Raw genomic sequence first — 6436 nt, 5'->3', positions numbered from 1 at the left:
TAAAAAAATAATTACTATCAGAAAGCGGCGTGCGGAACATATATGGTTGAATAATGACATTATCGCCGCGATTAAGTATAAAGAGATATTGTGTACGCGTTGTCGTCGCTCTCCCGATAACATAGACCTGCGGAATGAATTCCGAAGTGAGCGCAACTAAGTCACTGCATTAATTCGCTCCGCTAAACGTAACTATATTAAACAGAAGTTAATAGATTCCCGTTATGATTCCCGTGTAACTTGGTCTGGTGTAAACGATTTACGAGGAGGCCACAACGCGAAACATTCTGTCGACGAGACGATCACCAGATATTTCCCTTGTAACAAACAGTTCTAGTCTGCAAAGATCTGATAAGCTCTTTATTGACCTCTCGCTACCAACTTTTAAATCACTATTTTTGGAAACAGTAGTGCTGAGGCACTACTGGGATAACACTTTTAAGACCCCCAACACTGTTTGTCGTGCCCTTCGAGACGTGAGACCATATCAAACGCCGCGCATCAAAACACATTTTGGAAAATGCGTTCGCCTCTATTATTTATCCCATATTTTTAACAACCTCCCTTCTGTGCTACTCGACGTAAGTTCTCGAGGAGCTTTGAAACGTAAATTCAAGAGTCTTTGCCTAGACATCATTTTTTAAAGTGCCGATTAATTTTTTTGTTTTCATTTTGTTTTCTACTTAATGTGATTTTTGTGCGCTGTGCACAACCTCCTCTGTTTGTATATATTTCTCTCTGTCACGCGTTCTAGATCTCTGAAAGGTTTATACTAACTTGCTTTGAGTGTGCCTTAAGTAATTTGTAGGGAACTAGTCCTAGAAGCCTTTAGGGCTTGGACGGTTCCGATATGTGTATATAGTTGTATTTGAAGCACCTGCATTAAATAATAATAATAATAATATTATTATTATAAGGGATTGCCATAAGTCCAATAATGACCTAATATTTGTTTATTAATTTTTATTAGGCAAAATAAACACATGGTTTTAATTCGAAACCTGCTGAGTGTCATGTAAAACTCCTAAAATAATCAGCTTCATAAATATTTGCAGCACGCAGTAAACGCTGGGTTACGCTAGCGTCCACTCGTGCAACTAGTGCAACGCTGGCGCAGTGAAAACGCGGTTGATAATTTTTTCATACTCATATTTGAACCGCCAGCGCCTCGCCTGGCACCCCTGGCGGTCCAAAAACTCAACCTTCATCGTGGGTTGAGCATTAGGACGCGCAGCACTATTAAAATCGGAAAGATATACTATCATCTCTCGTTAATACTAAAACTGGTAATATGCGTATACTCCGCTAAAGATACATAAATTCCGGAGACATGCATGCAAAATAGGTGCATTTATGTCTCGTCATTATGGACGGGTCACACTATGGACGTCTCTTTGAAGGAACCGAACTCTACATTAACGAGAAATCAGTGTACCACTGGCCTTTGGCGCGTTATGAACAGACGCTATACTATGAGGAGTTTCGCTGGTGACCCGTGGCTCCTTACCTGGTGTTTGTACAACTCTATCACATAAAGCTTTAGATTGTAGACGTACGCACACCCGAAACGTGAAACTTAAAAACAAAAAGGCTAAATATAAGTGCCGCTAATCATTCTTGTGAGCGCGAGCTGACGTTGCTACTTTGTCTGCTCAAAAGGGATCGGAGGTTCTGGGAAGGGGGCCGTGCAAGCTGATGGTGTACCAAAATAGACAAAATGAACTATACTTTTCTTCATTCAAAAAAAAAAAGAAAATGCACGTTTCACTTCTAATTCATGCGCTCTGCGGAGTGCACCAAGAAAAGTTGATTGGCAAATAAAACGAACAACGAAACTTCGCCTTTGGCGGTGAAATCATGCATGTACAACCTCGGCCCTTTTTTTTTTTTTTTTTTTTTTTTTTTTTAAGCATCGCGCGAACGTCGACCGGCCGGTAGCTCAATTCGTCCTATCGCGGCATGAAAGAGCAGGTCAGCGAGACTACGCGCGGGTGGCAGAAGGCACAAGCCTAGTCTCGCGGACATGCCGCTTCACACCGCGATAAGGCGCTGATCGACCGGTCGGTCGGCGTTCGCGCGATATTGTTAAAAAATCTGGAGGCTGTACACGTCTTGATCAAACGGACGAATACCGATCTTCAGTGCATATACAAGTATCTCAATTCACCACATGAAAGGAGTGAGGGAAATTCATAATATTTCACGAAGAGTCACATTTTCTTAAACGTGGTTCTTGAGTTCAAAATGAGCATTACTCTACTATGGTTTTTGTTTCAGACATCTAATAAATTCGCCAATGTTCTTGCTAGAAAACCCGCTTTATTCCAGGATTCTAAAAGCGAGCCCAATGCCCTTTAAAATGACTGTTAAAGAATACTAAGTGTGAATGTTAGGCGTTCCTTTCAGAAGGGATCACTGGCACAATTGTGTCACCACTCTGATGGCCTTGGCTTGGGTTATCTGGTTCATAAGGGTCTCAAAGATCGAAAAAGCTCGAGCAAGACGCAAGAAGACATCCGTGCGTAACACGGACAGGTGGTGTCCTTGTGGCGCATATACCTTCCCTCGTCTGTGTCTATAATCCGTTTCACCTTAAGTCCAGACGCAGCCATTTCTAGGAGCTGATGGGACCAATCAGACAGCGTCAAAAACGCAACATCATGGTTTCTGTCGTCGCTCAACTAATTATAAAACAGAAGAGGTCCAGTGGTCTGCACTTTTGACGCTCCTTGATTGATCCAATTAGCTGCTAGGGTGGGCCGCGTCTGGACCTAAACTGAAACGAAGTTCGCGCTTTTTAGATCTTCTAAAATTACTGGGCACACATACCCGGTGTATACTTTCAAACATAGATGTAGACTACATAATCCACTCTCTTCAGATGTCGACGTTTGTGGGGATCCTTATTGAGGAGGGGATTGAACTATAGGGGGCACTTTGTCCAGCATGTGTTCCAAAGATTGGTGTTTACCTAGATAAAATCCGTGAACTGTTTTTACGCCATTTTTTTTTTTTGATCGAGCGCGGAGTACAGGTTGAACACGAGTGCTGCGTCAGCCTTTGGGTGGTACTGGTGTTTGCTCAATTCGTCGTTCACTGATTGAGCACGTACTCCGGCCTAACGCTGACGCATCGTTCGGCTACTTTAGCCGAACGCTGCGCCTTAAAAACAGACCAGTAATTTATGTTTTTGTTTTTTTTGTTAAAGCGACGTTAGGATCTTCTTCCGAATAGTCCCTTATATGGCGAAAGCGGCAGCGAAGTCCTTTCGTTGTCCTGCCTCCAGAGCGAGTTTCCTAAATTCATAAGCACCTACACGCATGTAGAGCCGGAGCACGACGGAAGGCAGCGAGTTCATGTTGGATGCCCGGCGTTGTACAGATGAGTCTGGTTGTTCTCATTCTGTCTGAGACTATAGTCATATGATGCTCATTAATCGAGCGCGAACACTGCGTAGGTGGACGACTCGAACTGGGTGGTAAAAATTAATGACTTAGTGACAGTCGAGTTGTAAAAATACATCCGGAGCACAGCACATGCCCCGTGCCTTGACAGCCTCATAATAAAACGTTCGCGGCATTATACTCTGCACGATATCAAGTGGCTTCTTGTTCTGACTGTGAATAAACCGTCTGAACGTTCACGTTTGTTTTCTTTCGTTTTATTTCTGCGAGTGCTGGTGCGCAAAGTAGTCAACCAAAGCTCGTTTTGTATGGTACGAACACCGGGGATTTATGTCAAGCAGTGTGTAACGGAAGTCAGCAAATAGGTTCATTACTTATATGCTCATAGCATAAAGCAGTTTAGTTGCACATTCGCTTGGAGACGCACTATGCAACGGGGGGTGTCTTCACAGCGAAAACGGTTAACGAATGGGCGACTTCGCGAGATGTTTATCGGCTATAGTGTCGGTGTATAAAATTCATTGTTACGAGGGAGAGAATATGCCTAGAGAAGGCAGAGGAGAGAGGTAGATTGCTCAGCGGATGTAGCTGCGGCGCTGTAAGTATGGTCTCCTTCGATTGCCAACGCAGCGCAAATGCTTCATTAAAGTCACATCTGTGGCATATGCTGCGACGACGTTTGATCTCTGGCCCACCGACAGGAAATTAAGCAGACGTGCATCGAGCGAAATACCGATACGGGCGTTTGACACCTGTGAAACGAAGAATACCGAAGAAGAAAAAATCTAAAGCAATTACACGAAAGGTCAAGGGCACAGATGTGCGCCTTCGGCTTCTCCGCCCATTTATGCCCTTTCTTATCTTCAAATCAATAAAGGAAAATAAATTTCCGACTCAATTAGTTCTCGTTTTTTTTTTTGTTTTTTTTTATTATCTGGATTGGATGAGTTGTTGTGGACACCGGTATATACATAAACTTTAGGCTGTGCCGAAAGTGTATTGGTAATCGCTTTTAGTCGATGTTTTTATGTTGTTGCTTAATGGTATTGCGTTTTTATGCTATTGCGTTTTTATGTTGTTGCTTTATGTGTGCTGGCTCTGGGCTTCACTAGTTCATACTGTATCTCCCGGCCTCAAAGTTTGGAAGGGAAGAGGAGAAGGGTGGGGGGGGGGGGGGGGGGGAGGGTGCTAGCGACGATTGACAGATGACGGAGACCAAAGACATCCATCCATTACTTTGCTTTCTATCCTTTTTTTTTTCTAATTTTCCTCCCCCGAGACAGTGACACGTGTGCCATAGAGCACACCCAATATTGTTTAATTGCTTATTTCCTCCAAATCATAAGAGGCAATCGAAATCATGTTGCGCTGTGTTTTAATGGTCGATTGCCGTTCTTGCAAATTTATTTTGAATGAAAACGGCATTTTCATTTGTGAGTCAATACAGTAAATGGTTCTGGTGTCAAATATATTTTCGCTTATGAATACATGCCGTTCATAACGAAGTAAGTTGAGTGCACGACAAGAACTAACCCAAGGATAACACTAAAAGTTAAAAAATATAATGCAAACAATGGGTGGTGCCATTAAACAAACTAGTCTCCACTGGGGAAAAGTCTATCCTGTCCTATAAGCAGTTTCAGATTCCAATTTTATTGCAACAGTGTCTTCGTATAAGCATTTTGAGGTGAAGCATATTTCATACATTTTCTAAAAAAAGAAACAATACCAAAGCCTTTGCTGGAAACACCTTTCGAAGTTTAGGAATTCTTTGTCGTATTTTACTGAGTGCTCCACCCTCTGTCCGAAAGCTGGCATACATAAGTCATGTTCACCAGGCTAAAATTAGATTATGCAGCCTCCATCTGGAACCCTCATCCAGACTACCTTATCAGTCATCTAAAAGCAGTTGAAGACATCATTGCTCGTTTCATCTTATTCGCTTACTATATTTATGTTAGTGTATCTGCTTTAAAAAAGTCAACTAACGCTTTCACCTTAGCAACTTTCCAGAAAGGTCTTTCAGCGTTTCATGCTCTGCCCGCTTTCTAAATCTACCAGTTCTCGCGTGCTAGACTGTGGACGGTTAAATGTTGGAATGACCAATGTGAGGTTTTGTTGATTTTTATGTATTTTTCTTTTCTCTTAATGAAAAATTAAAAATTCTGAAGATCATACATTTTTGCAGCTTAACATTAGAGAGCATATATAAAATAATATGGATGTCCCTAATAAAATGATTATCCTCTACCCTAAAACGCAAACAAATTGCTTGTATAATTAATCTAGCGGAAATGCAAGAAACTCAACTGCAAAATGACTGATAGTACTGGACTAATTATAATCAGATTATTACTTATCAGATTATTATGATAAGTGCCCCTGTATAGATATATTATAAAACACATAGGTATCTTTCCTTTAGTAATAGCACACAGGACTTCCTCGGTATGGCACAGGACGCCATTTTTTAGGAAAAAGATTTAGGCATGTAATGCCAAGCAACCTGTGCTTATCAAGCTACTTGTAATTCTTTAGTTTAACACCAGCAGCTATGAATCACACACAAAGATAAAGGAGAAAAACTCATAGTCTTCTTTAGGTAACTCAAAGAGCGACCTCAATATTACTGTGTCGACGACGGTCGGCGAAAATGAAACAGCAACAAATGAAATTGTAAAAAAAGATCGACGTGCACTTTAGCATTTCTTATGAGTTGTGAGAGCAAAAGCATACAAGCAGCTCGTCCGCTCCCTTTTTCGTCTGCTGCGCACTTTTTGTCGCCGGTCAGCGCTTGTGCTCTCCGGGGCATGGTGACCTTGGACGCTCCGTGCCCACGGAAGGAACGGCGCGCTGATGGACACGCAGCGCCATAGGGTGAGCGGTCGTGGAAACTGACGAGCGCAGCGGCCAATGGGAGCCCCGTCGACGCGCGCCAGCCAATGGAACCGAAGGAAACTAGGTGCTGTTTTCGCGCTTCAAACTGATGACGTCAGCTCGCTCCATGAGAGAATTAATGCTTTCGCATTAAA

The sequence above is a fragment of the Ixodes scapularis genome, unplaced genomic scaffold (assembly GCF_016920785.2).
Source record: "Ixodes scapularis isolate PalLabHiFi unplaced genomic scaffold, ASM1692078v2 PGA_scaffold3__209_contigs__length_174095766, whole genome shotgun sequence".
Classification (NCBI taxonomy): Eukaryota; Metazoa; Arthropoda; class Arachnida; order Ixodida; family Ixodidae; genus Ixodes; species Ixodes scapularis.
Note: the sequence above shows the minus strand (reverse complement) of the source record.